A 7,749-nucleotide genomic window follows, 5' to 3' on the forward strand; every position below is an offset into this window, starting at 1 on the left:
ACATGTAAAATCCCTCATCAAGTCATTTTCAGCAAGCTTGAGCACTACAGTTCTCACTAAAATGAAGAGGAATTAGCAGTCTGAGAGAGAACCACCCAAGTTATTGCAGGCTATCAGTAGCTTTCTAGGGAAAAACATCTGTAAATCCAAGAATGTAAGTTCTTCGCATCAAAAGCACAGATTAAACGTATGGCTGAAAGGAGCTCAAAACCTTTTCTTTCTTTGTGTGCAGGACATTTGATGCAGTAGGAGAGTGTTTGTCCTGGCAACAGCATTTCAGACAGACTGGGACAAATCAAGTATGTAAATACTCAGGCTGAAGCATCCCATCTGTCACTTAGAGGGTAGCTGAGAGAGTTACCTGACAGGTGATATGACCAGTACTTGGACAGAAAAGCGGAGAATTTCAAAGGTATGGGGAACATCCAACTTTTAAAATGGACAGAGGAAAAGAACATCCAAACTGACTCCATAGGAAAGAGTAGAAATGTAGAGAACCTCCAACAGACCACTAAAATCGTCCATTGTTATGAAACCAAAGGGACATTTTCAGGGAGTCTGGGGATAGAAATTAGACTCTGGGTTTCAAAAGTATTTGCACCTCAATTGTATCAAATTTGAGGAAAAAAACCCCAAACCTCACACCTAGTCTAAGAAGTCTCAGCACTGCAGGTATGAGAACTGAAGCAGTAAGAGGCTCTTTTTGTTCTATGGAAAGCTAAAAAGAATCAAAACCAAAGCTTGAGATTGAGCCAAAATGTCAATTTCTCTGTTTCCTTGCCAAAACCAAGTGCAAAAATGTTTCAGTTTTTAGGGAAAGTGGGTGTTAAAGATTTCACCAAGTTTGTGTATCATTTAAGTCAATCCACAGAAATTTAAAGGCGGGCCCAACAGGGAGGAAAGCAGCTTTATGCACCCCAGGCAAGAGTGGCTAAAAAGAGGAGTTCAGCCCACCAGGGCCGGTATTTGTCTGTGCCATATTAACACCAATTTAACCCTAATGTCCCTATACCCACACTGCTAGTAAGGACCTCTGAGCATCCCAGCTACTTTCTAGAAACTTTGTCGATGGTGACCATCTGTCATTGGGAAAACACGAGAAGGGGGATTAGTAACAGACTGTCAGGGAATACTGGAAAACTGGCGATATATTTTACTGAGGACAGATGTAAACACAATGAGGATATTGTTTTGAAATTAAGGGAAGAGCAGGAAATTTCACAGTGTTCTCCTGAGGTTTTTGTTGGTTTTTTTTCCTTGCCACACCAGTGTAAAAAAAAGCTGGCAAGTAAGAAAACTAATTATAGGGCATAAATCTACCATTTTGGGGAATCTCCCCTGGGGCCTGCTCCTTTTCCATTACTGCTCAATTGCCACTATTACTGCATGTGACATGCATGTATCCGCTGCTGCTAAATGCCACAGATGCATCTCTATTATCCTTGGAAGTATAAACTCCTTTTTCTAACCATTAATTGCCCAATTCAGAAACAAATCTAACAAGCTCATTCTGCCTTATTTGTTGGAATCCAGTACCATTTCTGCTGGGACTAAGATAAAAAGGAAAGCACGCAGAAACCGCTTAGAAAATCTAAGTGGGGAACTTAATTACTTCAGTAATTTTGCTTCCTAAATTAAAGGGAAAAATGTTTCACAGATGAGAAGGTTTTCAAAGTGTCTTAATCCCAATGAGAGAAATTTCTGTTTAAAACATCGGTGGTCGAAACATCTCCAAGGCCATGTTCATCGCAGAAGAGGAAAATATTCAGAAAACTGCCAAAAATGTCATACAGGGAGGGAACCTCTCCCCAGATCTTGTCTGCACTAATAAGAGTTTGCTGGCACTTTTGACGGCAGATGTATCTTCTGCTGGCAAAAGCCTTTCCCATTCCCTCACTGAAGGAAGATACGTTCTTTGGCTGGTGTAAATCCATGTATTGCTGTTCCTCCTAACATCAAGATGTCATTAAAAATTGCAGCCCGAGAGGCATTACTGTGGCAGGAGAAGCCTCCAGCGTGGGGTAGGCTTTCACTGGGGGCTGCCACTCAGGAGGGGGTCTGTGTCACTGCTGAGGCAGCTGTAGGGACCAGTGAATCCCCCAAAGCATGAAGCCTCATTAACCAGACAAATCTGCAATTAGTAGGGTAATGTTAGGCGAGGATCGTGATCCACAGAAGCAATGGCTGGCTGGGATGACTCCCATCCCTCTCCACTCTCCTCTTTTCATCAGTTCCTGGGGATTAGCCTGAAGCTAACTGAAAGGATGGAAATACTTCACCAACTTCAACAGACTTTGGATCTGGCTTTTCATGACATTTTATCCTCTGATACTACTCCAAAAGGCCCTACACGATGACCAGGCGACTGAGATTTTCAAGTTTACTCCCATCACTTTCAACAGAGACTTTTCTTCCACCTGCCAAGACAACCCTGAGCCACGCACATTAATAATTAAATAAGAGCTGAGCACCAGGGGAGGGGAAGTGACAAAGCTGCCAAAATCTTTCCGAGATATTTTGACAATCCACAGCCTGAAAAGATTGTAAATGAGGGTCTGGCCCCTCATTAATCTCCCACTTTCTCCTGCGCATCTTTAAACATCACACGGATTACGCATCATCCACCCCCGAGGTGCATTTTGATGTCATAACAATAATTCTGATGCTGGAGTACACAACACTAAGCTGCAGACACAGTGATTAAGAACCACTTTTGCCACTGTACCTTCTGGACTCCCATCAAAGTAAAATTTGTTCCAATTAATCAAACCCAAGCGTTCTTTGCTGCAACGCTTGTCTATATTGAGAAGATCTTGAACGTTCATCCTGGATGCTGTGCGTGGCTGCTAACCTTTCGGTGGAGTCCACCGGGATCTGCTGCTCATTTGTATACAAAGTGCAGCAGATAAAAGGGCAACTAAACATAATTTACCTGGAAGTGAGGTTAAAAGTGGTTTACTAGCTGATGGTGTTTGGCTTGAGGAACAACACATTAATTAACACTTACCTATTGATTAATATTGACAAGCTTTTTTTGCGTTCTGCAAGTTTTAAGCAGGTGATTTTTAAATTTATTTTTACTTAAATTTTCCCCGTAACAAGAATGTTTTGACAAAATTTTGGCCAAATGTAAGCCTGCTTCTGGCCTGACTGCCTGATGCAGAGAAGACCTGAACCTCCACTGAGGACTGCAAATGCTGCTGCTCCAAAAGGTCTTCCTGCCCTCGGTGGGATGGTGCCCCAGGACACCCTGATCCAGCACCACTGACATTAATGAGCCCCGTCACTGCCTCCAAAGAGCCTGTGTCCAAACCCGCACGGCCAAGTCCTGCTGCCTGCAAGGCAGGGACTTTCTGACATGCTCTCCTTGCCTTGGGAGCCATGTGTCTGATTTCACTGCAGGCATGTTAGAGAAACCCCGCATACAGGCCAAAATCCTTCGTTTCTTTGAAAGGCATTGTATTTATTTAACAGTAGCATCCTCCTGGTGCCATTGCAGATGCAACACGGGGTATTTGCATGGACTCAGCACCCCAAGCACCCTGTCAATCCCACAGACAGAAGCTGGGCTGTTTCACCCCAAGTAAGAGCAAAGATCTGTCCCATGCTTTGCTACTGTCTCTGCAGACGCATAACATGGGTGAAAATGTCCTCCTTATTGCCAGGTTGCTCATCATGGAACAGGAACACGTCTCAATTCATCCTCTGAAAGTGCTGCTTTTATCACTTCTTCCCCATCTTGGCACATTTAGTTTGGAAACACTGTTAGATACAAGAAAAATTAAAGACAACTATTCACCTATCTGAGACAGGAGAAAGCCTAGGTTCCTGCTGTTAACAGATGCCGTAAGCAGGGAAAGCATGTGGCTTTCACACGAATCTTTGCAAAAAAAAGGCACCATGAGGCTCAAACCCCATCCACAGCTGGGACCTGGTGAGCCTATTTCAAGCAGGGAGGTGATTCAGTGGCCGCAGCAGGGGTGCAAGCACCTAAGCCTTATCTTCCTCCAGAAATTTTCATCCAGGCTGGCCAAAGCCCATGGAAGCGACTTCTGCAAAAACCAGAGCAGGTGGTAAAAGCCTTCAGGAAGCAAAGGCAAAGCCTTGAAGCTATATCTGCCTTGGCAGGCCTTGAAACATAGCCCTTTCCTTGGATTATTTTTTTCAGTGGCTCTTTTACTGGTGTTTATTAAAGTGACCACTTTTGAAACTTGAAAGATCTCTTTCCTAATCGCCGTACTTTTTGTCATCCTCCAAAAATCTGCATTTTCTCTTGAGTTGAATTTTCCATAAATAAAAGACCCTCTGTAACTTTGAAAACTACTTTGATTCTAAGTTTTAATAAAAAGCATTTGAGGCGTCTAATTGTCCTTGCCTAGAGGGAAGAATGCTTGTTTGTTTGTTGGCAGGATGAAAAATGCTGACAGTGATGGCAGCTTCAGGAAAAAATAATTTTTGGGTAATAAGTTGGGTTTTGGCCTGGCAATTCTAAACATTTCTACATAGGGGTCTATACCTTCAACTACAGAAATATTAAAGCATGTGTTTGTTTATATTTAAGCCTTGAAAAGATTTCAATGTACTGAAGCATCAGTCTGTTCATTTTCTGTTCTCACCTCCCATTTCAAAATGGGATGACTTTGTACTCCAGAGCGTTGCTTTTCATTTCAAAGTTGACCTGACTTTTACAGGACAGGTGAAACAATCCCAACTGCAATGTGATTTTAATCAAACCAAACATTCTGAAAACATTTCAAACACACAAATCTTTTTTTTTTCCCTTTTGTAAAAGAAAAAATGCCCATTCCAATTTGATTGAAGCCAATTTTCCCCTCAGTTTCCTCAACAGAAAAGAAAAAAAAAAATTGCCTAAATCTAACTACGAAGAGGTGATGCATAGAGGAGCTTATCGATGAAAGACCACTACAGCATGCTCCGACTCCTGCCAGCGAGCCTGCTGGCTTAGACACTGCTGACAGGCCCCATTTTGAAAGTTTCTTTTTGTTCTATTCCTTGGGTTGTTGGGTCATTTTAAAGAATTGATCAAAATAACACATCTTGCCTGTCACAGAACAGCAACCCAACACAGTCTTGGCCAAGGTCCTGTCCTCCTGCCTCCTAACCACTAAACTTGATCAAGCGTTCAGGAGTCTGAAATCAGCCTGGCCCAAGAAATATGCCGTAGACAGAGGTCTCGTTCTGGGCCACTTTGCAGTAGTGCACTTTTCTGTATGTGCTCCAGAGGCCTCAGAAAGCATCTTTAAAATCATTCCTCCAAGTATTCAGCAGCTTAACCTTAAATGCTGAACACAAATGAGGCAGCCTCAGCCTTTAGGAGCTGCTTCATGGCTCGAGCTGTCCCAGCAATCCTGTTATCTAACAAGGGCTTGGGATTTGCTCGCATTTTATGACCATGCACCAGGGAGTGCAGGTCTTCTGCTGCTCATATAAAAGAAGAGGGGTATTCCTAATAGATACAAGTAAAGAGAAAGATGAAAAATGTTTAGATCTGTGGTTTAACAGGAAGAAGTTATTTCCTTGCAATTGAAGCCTGGTCTTCCCGAAAGGGAGGGAAGGCTGAATTTGCTGCATCCCTTTACAAGCAGCTCTGTGCATCATGCTGCAGCCACTACTTGACTGACACAGAGATTTAGGAAACTCTGTGAGTGATGAGTCACGTCCCTGTAGGAGCCTCCCTCAGCACCAGCGTGGGCATGGGGCAGCCGGCCTCTCATTCGGATGGATGTACAGTCATACTCATCGCATGAATAAATTGTAGCTCTCCAAGGCTCATAACTCAGCCAAATCAGTCCCAGTTTTCACGGGAGCGCCTGGCTGCACTCATCAAGAAGACCCATTCCCCTGCCAGGATTCATTTGCCTACCCCCAACTGCTTTGTCTGTGCAGATGTTAAAAAAAAAAAAGTTGCAATGGCTGTTTGCTATAGGAAAAGCATAATTTTTGTGCTCTCATATTGCAGACTGAGCAGGCCAGGTCAGCTTGCAACTCCTCAACTCCTCACACGTTCTTCCCCAGCTAGCTCACCCCTACCCATTAGAAAAAAAAAAAAAAGAAAAAGCGAGAGATCACCTAACCCTTTTGTCCAGAGAGAGGCCAAGGTTTGAAATCAATGCTCTGGAAAGCAAATGCAGAAGTCAGCTTTAATCACCAAGAGACCTGGACAACTCTAATTATCCAGGCTGAACCCCCCAGCAGCCTCATCCTGTCTGAGTACTCAACCAGGGCTGGGGAGGCCAAACGCCCTGTTGAACCCCAGTCCCAGGTGCCCTTGGAGGTCACCTGCCATGACTGAACAGCTTTAGCCCCTGCCAAAAAACTTACTTTTCTGTCACTTATTTTTTATGAACTTCTACAAGCTGCCAAGAAAGAGATTTTCTTACACAGAGAATTGACTAAGGCAGCAGGAACACAAGAAAAATGCCCCTTCTCTCTCCACTTTCTCATTCATCACTAAATTAATGAGAAGCATTTGCAAAGGACACAGGTCATCCAGCCCACGCTGCACACCAGGTTTCCCGCTCCCACATAACCCCACAGGTAGGCAGCATCACCAAGGACCGGCTTTGTGACAAAAGGCGCCCACCATGGCCAGAGCTGCAAGTCTTTAAGAACCACTCTTCACTTAAATTAAAAACATTTCTTGCAATAGTGTAATTCAGAGCCTGGGGCTTAAGGGAGGATTTCTGAATGCCAAATAATCCATTTATTAAAAATAAAAAAACCCACCCTTAGTTTATCACCTGCTATTCTGAGGTGAGAGACTTACACCAAACCTCTGCAGAATGCAACTATATAGACTACAAATGGGATTACTCACAGGAGCTTTTCATTTGTAAGTTTACTGTAGAGCTTGAAGGTCACACATTAAAAAGGGTTACAACCTCCTTCAAAACACAGCAAGGGAGAATGCATTATCTTTGCTGCTGCTGCTTATGCAAGGAAACAATAAATGTCTTTCTTAAATGGCACAAATTGAGCTGTGCTGGAGTTTCATGAAACCACCAATTGCTTATATTATTTGTCAGGTTGTTTGCTCCTGGATGAGTTCTGTGCCACTGTGCCATGATGGACAAGATTAAGTCAACAGCCCTGAAGCGGGAAGGGACAGCTCAGAGCACCCAGCACAGCTCACCTGGCCAGTTAAAGGATATCCACAGGAGGAATTCACTCTATCACACGTATACATTACTTCACCATTTACAGCTCAATGATCTGAGTCTCTGGAGGATGAGCTTTGACATGGTCAAGCCAGAAGAACCTTCATTCCCTTCAAGGATCCCCCTTGAGACCCTGAGATTTGGAGAAGCCACCATGTGCTTGCTGTGCCCAACCAAAGCCAGGCAAGGTGGGCAGCCACGTTTTCCTGCTGGTCCCAGACCCTGCTTGGGGGCTGCAGGCAGCCTCATAGAGGTGACACGGATCTCAGCTGTCTACCTGGTTCCTGCTGGTAGCAGCTCCAAACCTCTTGCAGGTGTGCTGCAAAGCTGAGGCAACATGCTTTCTCATCTTCCTTCCCCAGTCCCAGGCAGCACCGGTGATACACATCACGTGCTGGTGGACTCCCCGCCCTCAGCAGGGATGTGGTGGAGCTCATTTAGGAGCAAGTGAACTCACCTCGGTCTTGCCTCTGGTCTCTGCAGTAATTAGTTGTGGCCCGGAGGACCCCTGTGCCAAAAATCACACATCTGAAGAGATCCTTTTATTTTGAATTAATTTTCAGATTTTTTA

Source organism: Leptosomus discolor, chromosome 5, assembly GCF_034619465.1.
Source record: "Leptosomus discolor isolate bLepDis1 chromosome 5, bLepDis1.hap2, whole genome shotgun sequence".
In the NCBI taxonomy this organism is placed as follows: Eukaryota; Metazoa; Chordata; class Aves; order Leptosomiformes; family Leptosomidae; genus Leptosomus; species Leptosomus discolor.